At 36.1% G+C, this 15,700-nt stretch overlaps 2 pseudogenes; both read right to left on the bottom strand.

Annotated features, from left to right (window-relative positions):
• Positions 1-2,902: 2,902 nt before the first annotated feature.
• On the bottom strand, positions 2,903-3,655 carry LOC136319289 (syntaxin-7 pseudogene; annotated as a pseudogene).
• A 1,726-nt stretch (positions 3,656-5,381) lies between these two features.
• LOC136319287 (large ribosomal subunit protein eL29-like) overlaps positions 5,382-15,700 on the bottom strand; it is a 36,764-nt pseudogene continuing 26,445 nt past the window's right edge.

Here is a 15,700-nt window from a genome sequence, read left to right as displayed (position 1 = left end):
GAGAGAGACAGAGAGGAAAGCGCGGCGGAGAGGTGGAGAAGCAAATGGGCGCTTCTCCTGTGTGCCCTGGCCGGGAATCGAACCTGGGTCCTCCACACGCTAGGCCGATACTCTACCGCTGAGCCAACCGGCCAGGGCTATAACTTTCAAATTTATATTTTTGTGACACTATATTTGTGTTGCTATGTGGTAAAAGTAAAGATTACATTTTCTTATACCATAGTTTGATTGATATATATAATTTATAACAGATGATCTTCTTTATAAAAATATTAATATGCATAGGTTTATACATTTTTAACATAAAACTTAAGACATTGTTCATTCATTGTGTCTCAAAAATTATTTTTCTGTCTCCCTCTATATTCTCATACAATATTTACACCAATGATGATTTTCCTGATACTGTTCTAAAAGGTCTCTGAGGCTCCACTAATTTTCCTCTTTTTTTCTATTTCCTCAGGAATTAGTCATTCTATTATTCCATCTTTAATTTCATCATTTTTTTCTTCTGAATCACAAAACTTATGTACATATAGTAAATATTTCTATGTATTTTCCAACTGAGAAATTTTACTTGATTCTTTTGTATAGGTTTTAGTTCTCTAGTTGTTCTCATCGCTATCAGATTTTTATATAGTTATATGAACATAGTTTTTAATACATAAATACATATTTATAATAATTTCTTTAAAATATTTTTTAAATAAACCCAATATCTTATCCCAATAAAATTTATTTTATTGACAAATTTTCCCCCCTGAGTATGGAGCATTTTTTTCAATTACTTTGCATGTTCTAATATTTTATGAGTATATATTTTTAATAATATAGTATAGTAAACATGCAATCTACATCTTCCTTAGATTTATTTTTGTAACTTGATTAAACTTTTACTGAGAATTATCTCTTTTGAGATTATACTTATTCAGTTTTTTTTTTAATTATCATTGTTTATTATTTTTTTAATCCAGTTTACCTGGGATTCTTGTAGTTAATTTATTTATTTTTAATTTGGCTTACCTGGGATGCCCCATGTATAAGCATAACTGGACAACCAATGATTTTTAAAATGTATTCTATACCTCCTAAAGTCAGTATGGCTTCAGCCCTTTGCTATTTGATGCACTTATGTGTGTGTTTGTATAGGGAAGTGCTAAAACAATGAAATTAGTTTTTAAAGTCTTCTTGGCTCTTTTTAACTGAACCATCTTAGTTTCTTCTACACATATGCACACTTTTCTTTCAGATGAGCATATGTAGAGAGCTGATGTCATCTCTCTTATTGTACTCTCATTTCTGGTACCTTCTGGTTATATTTATGGCTGACACTATGCCTGACACCATGGAGAGCACAACCTTGGACTAGGAAACAGGTGGTTCTCATTTACTATGTACTGCATATAGCACTCTGAGCTAAAAAAGTAGTGGACAATTTAACAACCCCTCCCACTGCCAACCAAGTCTGCCCCTGTGACTATAACACCATTAATATTTACAGCTTTCCCAAATTATAAATAAAATTAGAATTAAAGTTATAATTAAAAATTATAATTCTTACTCAGTGAGCTCAGATGGGGATTGAGAGAGACATGGGAGCATCCTAGACAAGAAGACACAAATTTGCTCTATTCTTGCTTGAATCCCTAGCAGTTTTTCTAATAATAAATAATCATAAGTTATTGTTAGTCTTTCATCAGAACTATGAAATTGTTCATTTTGTCCATTTGTCCCCTTCACTTAATCATACCAATATATTTTCTTGATGTGTCCAATTGAAAGACTATAACTTAGGGAGAATTAACTTTATTTGCTTTTCTCATTCTTAAGTTTACTTAATTCTAAATATTTTAATTGCAAATACACAATTTACATAGTTACTTAATATTTATTTGTTCCCTTTTGAAGTCTTATAGCTTGCCATTAAAATATTATCTATTATCAAACTGCTAATAAAAATATAATTAAATACAATATATAAACAAAGATAATACTTTCTACAGTATGATGAACAGATCATTAAAACAAAATTTTTTTAAAAAAGATAATTGAGTTAATTGGAAAATACTTAATTCTTTGTTTAATAAAGAATGATACAGAATGATTAGTGAAGAACAAATTGTAGCTTTTAGGTTTTGAAACTTTTATTCAAAAGTTGTGTTTAAATTGCCAGTTTGAAAACAGTCAAGACAATGCAAATCATAACATAAAAAAGATAGTGAACAATATTTTAAAAACCATGCATGGTGTTTGATGCACACCAGACTTACTGGTGTGAGCACCTCTCAGGTTATACAAACATCTATTCAACATGCTGTATACTCAAAACCAAAACTAAATCTTAGCCAACTACCAAAAAAGTTTTTTTTAAAAGTTGATATTGAAAATAAGGTAGCTGAGGCCCTGGCCGGTTGGCTCAGTGGTAGAGCGTCGGCCTGGCGTGCAAGGGGTCCCGGGTTCAATTCCCAGCCAGGGCACACAGGAGAAGCGCCCATCTGCTTCCCCACCCCTTCCCCTCTCCTTCCTCTCTGTCTCTCTCTTCCCCTCCCGCAGCCAAGGATCCATTGGAGCAAAGATGGCCCGGGCGCTGGGGATGGCTCCTTGGCCTCTGCCCCAGGCGCTAGAGTGGCTCTGGTCGCAACAGACCGACGCCCCGGAGGGGCAGAGCATCGCCCCCTGGTGGGCAGAGCGTCATCCCCTGGTGGGCGTGCTGGGTGGATCCGGGTCCCGCGCATGCGGGAGTCTGACTGTCTCTCCCCGTTTCCAGCTTCCGAAAAATACAAAAAAAATAATAATAATAAGGTAGCTGAAAATACTAATTTGGCCTTTGTTCTGAGGAAAATTTATTAGTTTCTGAAGTCATTCTCACTGTTTAATATAAGTAAAAACCACATTTAAAATTTTACGTACAATTAAAACCCAGAGGACAAATAATTATAATATAGTCATTAAATGCAAAGGTTAAAAGTTTTGTTTGGTTTTTCATTGTTAACTTGTATTTTTTTAATGGCTTGTGCATCTCACAACTACATTCAGGAAACTTTTCTCTGATATTTGCAGCCCTTGACAGTTGTTGGTTGGCTTGTTGGACATGCACCCCTACATTTTCAACTTTGGTTTCTATGCTGTCATATCTCCTTGATCATAAATTGTCATTCCCAAATTTTTAAATAGTTCATTAACATCCATAATGTCAGTTTCAAGTTGCCTAACAGAAGACTCTCTCTTGAATAAAGCAAAGGTCATTCTCTGTCATTTTCTCATCCTGCACCTGCATTTCAGGATGAGTGTGGCTTTCCCAGGATACAAGATTCCTATGTTTGAGCTCTCCTCAGGAAAATACCAGATTCTCTGAAACAGGCTCCCACTCAAGCAACAACCAGCTTCTCTTTTTTCAGCAGCTTATTCTTGACCTATGGAATGTTTTACAGTGATGTGATCTCAGCCACTAACCAATCATCCTGTATTTTCTGTTTAATAGGGGTGGTGGGCAGAGGTCCAAACTCTATGAGTCTATAATGTACTTATCTGTTTCTATGGAAAGTTGGTTAGGATACTGCTGCTTATGTGACAGCTGTTGACTCAGTTCACTTAAATCTTGTGGTGTGCCATGTTGATTTAGGGTCCTCTGTATTGCAACAAAACTTGTGAACATCTGGATGTTGGATATACTGGGTCAGCTGGGTGGGTCACCAACAATTCAGGGAGTGTAAAACTTGATTGATAAGTCACCAATTTCATCAGATGTGGGTTGATTTCTTTTTTTTTCTCTCTCTCTTACTAATTTCACCGGATGCTGGTGGACTGTGTGCAGTTTGTTTGGCAGTCACCCTGACCTTGTGAGATTCCTCCTCCTCCTCCTCCATCTGCAGGCTTACTTCGTGTTTCCAAATTCAAATCTGTATGCAAGTGTTTACTTAATTTCTCATAAAATTTGTTTTCTCATAGAATTTTTTGAGCATTTTCAATATATTTCCATGGATTGAACTCTCCCACAGAAACAATAATAATTTGTGGCTACAGCCAAATGGCTCAACTTTCTCTTCCAAACTGTAAGTTTCTTGAGATTTATATATTTTATGCCTTCATGCTTGCTAGGTTAGGAATTAATCTTAGAAAAAAAGAGCAATGTGTGAAAATTTATATAAATAAACTAAGCTTTTTTTGTAGAGAAATATTCAGATTTACATATGTAATTATTACTCTAAATAAATTATTTATTCAATACAATATTAAGTTATATGTTACCAGATTAATTATATATATTTACATATGTAATTATTACTCTAAAGAAATTATTTATTCAATACAATGTTAAGTTATATGTTACCAGATTAATTATATATATTTACATATGTAATTATTACTCTAAAGAAATTATTTATTCAATACAATATTAAGTTATATGTTACCAGATTAATTATATATTATCTCTGTATTTCAGATTCTCAAAAACTTCACATTTGAACAAGAATTGTACATATGTGACATTTCAGAGACCCATGCTCTCTTATAAACCCTGTTCAGAAAAAGGAACATATGTTTGTAAGCACCAAGCACGTTAGATTACCTAAATTTGGTATAATGATATTCTCACTATCACTAACTACCACAGTTTTAGTTTCTTCATACACTATGCATTTATGTAGGTAAAACTATTTCTAAGACCATTTTGAGACCATTTTCAGGTTCACAGCAATATTAATAGGAAGGTGCTCTGACCCGTGCAGAGCGTCCCGGTGATCAACATCACTCACCACAGTGCTACAATATTACTGAAAATAAATCTACTTTGAAACATCGTAGTCACTTAAAGTGTACTGTTTATCTGATACTTTACCCTTGGTATCATAAAATGCTTTTAAATCTATATCTATATTAATTTTAAATAATATTTATCCAGTTATATGTTATATATTTCTAAATCTGCTAGAAATGAAAATAAATCATGTAAAAATAATTATGAATTATAATATCAAGAACTTTTATGTTAGTCTGTAATAAAGTGAACAATATCACATATACCTTTAAGTTAATTGATTGGTCTTAGCTTTTATGTGTTGAAAATGAGGACTGAACATTCTAAAGCAGCAAAGTATATAAATCAGTCGACTCAGGAGAGAGAAACCATGAGATATTTGATTTAAAGAACTATTAACTCTTTGTTGGGGATAGCCTACAAAGAGGACATAAAAGATAATTATAAAATATACCATAGGGTTAAATAAGAGTACAAAGGGTGGAATCACATGGAACACAGGTCCACTTCTTCAGCATGAGTGTTAGACTTCACGGAAGACAGTTCACTACGGAAAACTATACAGCAGACTGTTTTCTTGGAGCAGTTCCAAGTCTGCAGCCGATATTGGAGAAGATGGATCTCAAGCTGTGCTGACAAGCAGGAAGAGCTCCCTGCCAATGTCAGACGGCAAGGTCTGGAGGAAAAGGAACACTGAATCTGACTAGCTGCAGAAGCTTTGTGAGGGGTGGATACCACAAGCACTGCCTGCATGCATGCAGCTGTCCACCACCCCACTGTAGCCACACAAGAGAAAACATTGTGAAAGCAGGAAGAAAAGCCCTTTCTTTCGTGTTTCTCTCCCTTGCCTTTCTTGGCAAAATATCAAATGAGCTGACAAAAAAAAGGTTATGGGATCTAGCACAATTGTCTCTGAAAGGGCAATGAAGATAGAATTGGAGCTGAGAGTATTAAATTTTTTTATTATTTTTTTTGTATTTTTCTGGAGTGAGAACCTGGGAGGCAGATAGACTCCCACATGTGGCAGACCGGGATATATCCAGCATGCCCACTAGGGGGCAATGCTCTATCCATCTGGGCCGCTGCTTCGTTGAAACTGGAGCCATTCTAGCATGTTAGGAGGAAGCCATTGTGCCATCCTCAGCACCTAGGCCAACTTTGCTCCAATGGAGCCTTGGCTGCGGGAGAAGAAGAGAGAGATAGAGAAAAAGGAGAGGGGGAAAGGTGGAGAAGCAAATGAGCACTTCTCCTGTGTGTCCTGGCCGGGAATCGAACCCAGGACTTCCACAAGCCAGGCCAACACTCTACCACTTAGCGAACCATCCAGACTCTGAGAGTACTAAATTTTTAATTCGCAATCAAGGTTATCATGCAACAAACCAAGGTTTCTCTATAAAAGCTATTTTAATATGTTTCATATTCTCAAAGAATGGATCCAATATATACATTTTCAGAATCTATTTTTGTGCATTATCAATGATTAGATTCATTTTTGATAGAAACTAGTGATTTCATGGGAAATAATCAGTGTTCTTTCAATTTATTTATATGTTCATGTTTTCCTCTTCTGGAGTTTAGATGCTTTGGAAGTACTTTGTTTATTAAATTATCTGCCTCCCCCTTTTGATACTCTTAATTACTATTCTTAAGAGCATACTTTCATAGAATAAATAAATTATTCAATAATAAAAAGAATAAAAAATTAAAAAAATATTCACATGAGTAAAACTGTCAGTTACTGAGAATTGGGATAAACTTTAATAATTTAACAGTCATTCAAAGATACTTTCACCATAATTCAATTATATCTGGGTGCGCTTTATTTGCAAAGTTAAATAATTGTCATATACATTTATCTCTTTGAATATAGGTGTAGTCTCTACAATTCTCTATAGTTATTATTTATATTCACATAAAAGCAATATGTCAAAATTCAACATTATTTTCTTATAATCTGTACTGTGTAGATGTATGTAATTTATGGAGTTGAGTTTCAAACAGCAGTTACATTGACATTTAAGAACAAACATTTATTTCATTCAATTATTTCTCATTCCCTTTTGCGTTTGGTTGACTTTCAGTTGAAAAAGCTGGCAAATGTGTGCTTAGCTGCAAACCACAGATTCAGTTAAGGTCTTTTCCATATATTTTGTTCTTTAAACAGTGGGCTAGCTGGCAAATGACTTTCTCATTGCAGTGATTATCCACTCTCAGAGGGTCTAGCAAAAATGTGTTTCTCGATGCTTTTGCTCAAAACTCATAAACTGTTACTTTCACAATTACATTATATTTTCAAAACAGGACACATAGCCAACCTTATTGTCTTCAAAGTGTACTTTTCTCTGAACTGTCAGAGGGAATAAATGTATGTTCACCAAAAACATCATCTAAACTATAACAACAGCCATGGGATCATGTGGAGAAGAGTAGCATATTAGCAGTTATGACCATATGTATGAGTTACGGAAATTCTAGAAGCCAAAATATAAAATACCCATATACTTTGTATAGCCACATTGCTCCTTACATAATTTCAATAAAATACAAATTCAATTTGTATTTTAACTAAATTACTTAACAAATCAATGGAAGTATTATATCATGATAGAAAACATATTTCTCAAATTTAAAGTACCAGTTATCATTATGGAGAGATAGATATCATCATACTTCTGAGGAGAAGTCACTAAACTAAATGATCAGAAGGATAAGTCTGAATGGGTAACTAATAAATCAAAGCCAGTATTTTCATTCAAAAATAATCAGACTTTTTGGGACAGTGTTGGGGAAATGGTGACTTGTGTATATATTTTAAATCCTTGTTCATCTCAACAGTTGTGTCTCTGATGGAAAATGACTCTGACAAGCAGCATCACAGTGACTGAACCTCTCTACCCTTTACAGATATTCAGCATAAGTAGCAAAAAGAGAAATAATAAGCAAGATATGGGAGATGAAGAATCTTCTTGGAACAATAAGAAAGACAGATATTTTGTGATAGTTAGGAGCAAATTTGTCAACATTGCTGGTTTTCACACCAACTTAGTATCTTTATCTAAATATAACATGCCAAATGTATCCCAATGAAATTGCAATTCCCTTTGACAGATGGTACTCCTAACTCCTCAATACTTTGTTCAAAATGTTTTCATGCATCATTTATTACTTCCTTAAATCTTATATTTTAATGTTTCTTGGTTTACATCAGAAATACTTATTTTATTTCTTTCTCTTTCTTTTCTTACCACAACCATGGCTCAATTGGTTCGAGCACATCAATCTGGGTTCTGAGGATGGTTTTATGGAGCCTCTGCCTCAGGTGCTAAAAATAGCTCAGTTGCAAGCATGGTCCCAGATGAGTAGAGCATTGGCCCCAGATGGATCCCTGTCAGAGCATGATTTGGAATCTATTTCCCCTCTTCTCATTTGGAAAAGAAAATGATAAAAAATCATATTATAAAAGTTCTTTTTTACAGTGGATATTCAATATCATTTTATATTAGCATCAGATATACAGCATTAAAGTTATATGTTCTTAAAACTCATGAAATGGAATGACGTCAGAGTAATGGTGGGGTAGGAAGCGATACTGATAAATCTCCCCCAAACCTCAACAAGATCTTCAACCAGAAACAGAAAAACCTATCCTTGGAACCTCCAGATGTTTCGCAATACACCCAAAGGTATGATCGAGCGAAAAATTGGCTAAATATATAACCAAACCCCGAAGGAAATAGGGAGTAAGAAATGCTCCGCCTTCCTCACTAACCTAAACAAGGCAGTTATCACTGGAAACTGAGCATATAGAAACTAAGGAGGGCAAAGGGGGTGAATTGTTCCAGGCCACGGCACAAACGGCCGAACCTGGCTGTGGCACGGATATCCAAGCCGAGGGAAAACTGTTCCTGTGATAACCCGGGCAATACAGCTAACATTCGCACCAAACCCAGACAAAGAAAGACAGGCTGGGCAGCCATTTTACCTGATCCCCTGGTCGGCGCATAGTGGGCGAGAGATTCCTTCCAAAGCCCCGGGAGGGTGCGCCCGTGTTACTCCACAGAGAGGCAGAGTCAGAGGCTTTTGTGTGGGCTGAAAGCCTCCGGGCCGCCCCAGCACCCTGGGAGAGCCGCACACGGGGAGGGAGCGAGAGCTAATTCCAACACTGGAACTTTTCAGTGTGGGCAGGAGGTTTCACTCAGAGGGCAAGACTCCGGCCTCACATACTGGTCTGCGCACATGGAGAGTGGGCAGGAGACTCCTCCCAGCACCTCAGGAGTGGGAGCTCGTGTTGTCCCACGGAGGGGCAGAGTCGGGGCCCTTTATGTGGGCCGAGGGCAGAGTCTCAGGCCGCCCCAGCGCCTTGAAAAAGCCACACACGGGGATGGAGCGAGAGCCAATTCCAACACTGGAACTTTTCAGTGCGGGCGGGGGGGTTCACTCAGAGGGCGAGACTTCCGGTCAAACATCCTGGTCTGCGCACGCAGATAGTGAACAAGAGTTTCCTCCAAGCGCCCCGGGAGTGGGTGCCTGCCCATGTTACCGGACAGAGTGGCAGAGCCAGAGGTCTTTGAGTAGGTGGAAGCCCCGGCTGATTATGCTAGCGGCTCTGACTGACTGAGCCTTACCCAGAGCCCTGTGCTGAGTGGGAATAGAGTGGGGAGTTGCCAGCTCTTTGAGCCTCTTACTATTCAGGCAGAGGCAGCAGCAACCCCATAGCTGGATTATCAGGCTACTAATTCAGGAAAAAAAGACTAGGAGAGAGGCTCCATGAACACGGACTCTCTCACTGTTGGAGCCTATAAATGCTAATGAGCCTCGACTGCCAACGAGACTGAAGCACAATACATGACATCGCCATAGAGACTTATCAACTGCAAACCTCTACCTGAGCGTGCCAAAGGGGCAGAACCCGGGGTACAGAGTCACTGACCAGGAAGAGGGAGAGAAAAGAAAAAGCAAGAAGATAACCTTTCAAAATCAGAATAATCCGCAGACTTTATAACCTATCCCATTTTATTATATTTGTTCGTTTGTTTCTCTTATCTTTATCCTTGATTTTTTTTCTTTTTTCTTTTTTTCCTCCTCCAATTTGGTCGTTTAACTCTCTGCCGGTCTTACTCTCTCCTCTCCTTGAACTACATTACCCATAAGTGTTACATCTCCCATTATCTTTTCTTTCCTCTTCCTTTCTCTCTATGAGGGTTGCACTCCAAAACCCTTAACTCTCTCTCTCTCTCTCTCTCTCTCTCTCTCTCTCCTCTTTTTTTTTCTTCTTTTAGTGGTTCCCTCTATTTTTTCTCTCTCTCTCTTTCTTTTCTCCCTCTATAATAGTTTCTTCCTTTCTCCTTTACGTCTCCTCTCATTCAAACCTCAATAACAAACAAATTATTTTATCTGGGACTCAAACTAATGTTTGTGGAATTTTGGGGTTTTTTTACTTCACCTTTTTAACTCACTAGCAGTGCTCCCATCCCTGGCTCTCCATTTTATCAAGCTCTTGTTCCACTAAATAAAATAGTAATTTTTTAATTGGTCCACCCATTTTCCTGTTTCCCTCTTACTCCTCTCATCATAACTCTTAGTCAACCAACACCTAAATGCAAATCATTTTATTCTTGATCCAAATTTTTACATTATTTGCTTTTTGTGGGTCCATACCCCCCCTTTTTTATTTTTTATTTTTTTTATTATTTTTTTCTTGCCCCTTTATTACTTTTCCCCAATTCAGGCTCTCCATTACAGGCATTGTTTGTTCTATTAAATACAATATAATTCACAGTTCACCACAAGATTTTCTCAAGAAAGAGGGGAGAGGAGAGGAGAGGAAAAAAGGAGGGGGGAATAATTTCCTTTTTTAAATTTTTATTTTATTTTATTTTTCTTTATTTCATTATTAATTTTTTTTAAAAAAAACAACTTTTTTGATTTTTTGTTTTTTTAACTTTTTATTTTTTATTAAATCTCATTAATACTATCAACAAAATCACCCTCGGATGCCATTAAGGAAGAGAAAATCGAATATCATGGATACAAAAGAAAGAGAGGTAACACAGATAGATGAGGAAAAATCGATGGAGAAAAAATTTAATATATTGGAAACCTTGGAGCTAAATGACAGAGAATTCAAGATAGAAATCCTAAAAATCCTCCGAGATATACAAGAAAACACAGAAAGGCAATTTAGGGAGCTCAGAAAACAACTCAATGAACACAAAGAATATATGTCCAAGGAAATTGAAACTATAAAAACAAATCAAACAGAGATGAAAAACTCAATTCACAAGCTGAAAAACGAGGTAACAAGCTTGGCTAATAGAACAGACCAGATAGAAGAGAGGATTAGTGAAATAGAAGACAAGCAACTTGAGGCACAACAGAGAGAGGAAGACAGAGACCCAGAAATTAAAAAAAAATGAGATAGCCCTACAAGAATTGTCTGACTCCATCAGAAAGAATAACATAAGAATAATAGGTATATCAGAGGGAGAAGAGAGAGAAAATGGAATGGAGAACATACTCAAACAAATAATAGATGAGAACTTCTCTAGCCTGTGGAAAGAACTAAAGCCTCAAATTCATGAAGCACACAGAACTCCGAGTTTTATTAACCCCAACAAACCTACTCCAAGGCACATCATAATGAAATTGGCACAAACCAACGGCAAAGAAAAAATTCTCAAGGCAGCCAGGGAAAAGAAGAATACAACATATAAAGGAAGGCCCATTAGATTATCATCAGATTTCTCAGCAGAAACTCTACAAGCTAGAAGAGTGGACCCCAATATTTAAAGTCCTGAAAGAGAAGAACTTTCAGCCACGAATACTATAACCATCAAAGCTATCCTTCAAATATGAAGGAGAAATAAAAACATTCACAGATACAGAAAAGATGAGGGAATTTATCATAAAAAAAACCCCACTCCAGAAATTGCTAAAGGGGGTTCTCCAATCAGATACAAAGAACAAAAAAAAATGAAGCCACAAGTGAAATCTCCAAGAAGAACACAATAAAACCAAATTTAAACTGTGACAACAACAAAAAGAAAGGGGGGAGAGGATGGAGATTAACAGTAGCAAAGGACGATGGAGTGCAAAAGTACTCACAAAATAGTCACTACAATGAACAGGGTAGGAACCCTTTTCATTACTTAAAGGTAACCACCATTGAAAAAAACACCACAGAAGCACATGTGATAAAAAAGATAGCAACAGAGGAAAGATGTATGGAACACAACCAAATAAAAACAAAAGATAGAAAAATGAAAGAGAAGGATCAAATAAGACACAAAACTTACAGATAGCAAGATATAAAATGGCAATAGGGAACTCACAAGTGTCAATAATTACACTAAATGTAAACGGATTAAACTCACCAATAAAAAGACACAGAGTAGCAGAATGGATTAAAAAAGAAAATCCAACTGTATACTGCCTACAGGAAACTCATCTAAGTAACAAGGATAAAAACAAATTCAAAGTGAAAGGCTGGAAAACAATACTCCAAGCAAATAACATCCAAAAAAAAGCAGGCGTACCAATACTCGTATCGAATAATGCTGACTACAAGACAATAAAAGTACTCACAGACAAAAATGGCCACTTCATAATGGCTAAGGGGACACTGAATCAAGAAGAAAAAACAATTCTTAATATATATGCACCAAACCAAGGAGCACCAAAATATATAAGACAGCTACTTATTGACCTTAAAACAAAAACTGACAAAAATACAATCATACTTGGAGACCTCAATACACCGCTGATGGCTCTAGATCGGTCATCCAAACAGAGAATCAACAAAGACATAGTGGCCTTAAACAAAACACTAGAGCACCTGGATATGATAGACATCTACAGGACATGTCATCCCAAAGTGACTGAGTATACATTTTTTTCCAGTGTACATGGATCATTCTCAAGAATTGACCATATGTTGGGCCACAAAAACAACATCAGCAAATTCAGAAAAATTGAAGTTGTACCAAGTATATTTTCTGATCATAAAGCCTTGAAACTAGAATTCAACTGCAAAAAGGAGGAAAAAAATCCCACAAAAATGTGGAAACTAAACAACAAACTTTTAAAAAATGAATAGGTCAAAGAAGAAATAAGTGCAGAGATCAAAAGATATATACAGATTAATGAAAATGACAATATGACATATCAGAATCTATGGGATGCAGCAAAAGCAGTGATAAGAGGGAAGTTCATATCACTTCAGGCATATATGAACAAACAAGAGAGAGCCCAAGTGAACCACTTAACTTCACACCTTAAGGAACTAGAAAAAGAAGAACAAAGACAACCCAAAACCAGCCAAAGAAAAGAGATAATAAAAATCAGAGCAGAAATAAATGAATTAGAGAACAGTAAAACTATAGAAAAAATTAATAGAACAAGGAGCTGGTTCTTTGAAAAGATCAACAAAATTGACAAGCCCTTGGCAAGACTTACCAAGGAAAAAAGAGAAAGAACTCATATAAACAAAATCCAAAATGAAAGAGGAGAAATCACCACGGACACCGTAGATATACAAAGAATTATTGTAGAATACTATGAAAAACTTTATGCCATTAAATTCAACAACCTAGAAGAAATGGATAAATTCCTAGAACAATACAACCTTCCTAGACTGAGTCAAGAAGAAGCAGAAAGCCTAAACAGACCTATCAGTAGAGCAGAAATAGAAAAAACCATTAAAAGCCTCCCCAAAAATAAAAGTCCAGGCCCTGACGGCTATACCAGCGAATTTTATCAAAATTCAAAGAAGATTTGGTTCCTATTCTACTCAGTCTTCCAAAAAATTGAAGAAGAAGCAATACTTCCAAACACATTTTATGAGGCCAACATAACCCTCATACCAAAACCAGGCAAGGATGGCATAAAGAAAGAAAACTACAGACCAATATCTCTAATGAATACAGATGCTAAAATACTAAACAAAATACTAGCAAATCGAATACAACAACATATTAAAAAAATAATACATCATGATCAAGTGGGATTCATCCCAGAATCTCAAGGATGGTTCAACATCTGTAAAACGGTTAACGTAATACACCATATCAACAAAACAAAGAACAAAAACCACATGATCTTATCAATAGACGCAGAAAAGGCTTTCTATAAAATACAACACAATTTTATGTTTAAGACTCTCAACAAAATGGGTATAGAAGGAAAATACCTCAACATGATAAAGGCCATATATGATAAACCATCAGCTAACATCATATATTAAATGGCACTAAACTGAAGGCTTTCCCCCTTAAATCAGGAAGAAGACAGGGGTGTCCACTCTCTCCCCTGTTATTTAATGTGGTACTAGAGGTTCTAGCCAGAGCAATCAGACAAGACAAAGAAATAAAAGGCATCCATATCGGAAAAGAAGAAGTAAAGATATCACTTTTTGCAGATGATATGATCCTATACATCGAAAACCCCAAAGAATCCACAAAACGACTACTAGAAACAATAAGCCAATACAGTAAGGTCGCAGGATACAAAATTAACATATAGAAGTCAATAGCCTTTCTATATGCCAACAATGAAACAACTGAGAACGAACTCAAAAGAATAATCCCCTTCACAATTGCAACAAAAAAAAATAAAATACTTAGGAATAAACATAACAAAGAATGTAAAGGACTTATATAATGAAAAATATAAACCATTGTTAAGGGAAATCAAGAAAGATATAATGAGATGGAAGATAATTCCTTGTTCTTGGTTAGGAAGAATAAATATAATAAAGATGGCTATATTACCCAAAGCAATATACAAATTTAATGCAATTCCCATCAAAATCCAATGACATTTTTTAAAAAATAGAGCAAAAAATCATCAGATTTATATGGAACTATAAAAAACCCCGAATAGCCAAAGCAATCCTAAAGAAAAAGAATGAAGCTGGGGGCATTACAATACCTGACTTCAAACTCTATTATAGGGCCACGACAATCAAAACAGCATGGTATTGGCAGAAAAATAGACACTCAGACCAATGGAACAGAATAGAAAGTCCAGAAATAAAGCCACATATATATAGTCAAATAATTTTTGATAAAGGGGCCAACAACACACAATGAAGAAAAGAAAGCCTCTTCAATAAATGGTGCTGGGAAAACTGGGAAGCCACATGCAAAAGAATGAAACTGGACTACAGTCTCTCCCCCTGTACAAAAATTAACTCAAAATGGATCAAAGATCTAAACATAAGACCTGAAACAATTAAGTACATAGAAGAAGACATAGGTACTCAACTCATGGACCTGGGTTTTAAAGAGCATTTTATGAATTTGACTCCAATGGCAAGAGAAGTGAAGGCAAAAATTAATGAATGGGACTACATCAGACTAAGAAGTTTTTGCTCAGCAAGAGAAACTGATAACAAAATAAACAGAAAGCCAACTAAATGGGAAATGATATTTTAAAACAACAGCTCAGATAAGGGCTTAATATCCAAAATATACAAAGAACTCATAAAACTCAACAAACAAACAAACAATCCAATAAAAAAATGGGAAGAGGATATGAATAGACACTTCTCCCAGGAAGAAATACAAATGGCCAACAGATATATGAAAAGATGCTCATCTTCTTTAGCTAGTAGAGAAATGCAAATCAAAACGGCAATGAGATACCACCTCACACCTGTTCGATTAGCTGTCATTAGCAAGTCAGGTAATAGCAAATGTTGGAGAGGCTGTGGAGAAAAAGGAACCCTCATACACTGTTGGTGGGAATGTAAAGTAGTACAACCATTATGGAAGAAAGTATGGTGGTTCCTCAAAAAACTGAAAATAGAACTACCTTATGACCCAGCAATTCCTCTACTGGGTATATATCCCCAAAACTCAGAAACATTGATACGTAAAGACACATGCAGCCCCATGTTTATTGCAGCATTGTTCACAGTGGCCAGGACATGGAAACAACCAA

Source organism: Saccopteryx bilineata, chromosome 1, assembly GCF_036850765.1.
Source record: "Saccopteryx bilineata isolate mSacBil1 chromosome 1, mSacBil1_pri_phased_curated, whole genome shotgun sequence".
Lineage (NCBI taxonomy): Eukaryota > Metazoa > Chordata > Mammalia > Chiroptera > Emballonuridae > Saccopteryx > Saccopteryx bilineata.
The sequence above is the reverse complement of the archived record's forward strand: the minus strand, read 5'-3'. Positions and strand labels throughout refer to the sequence as shown.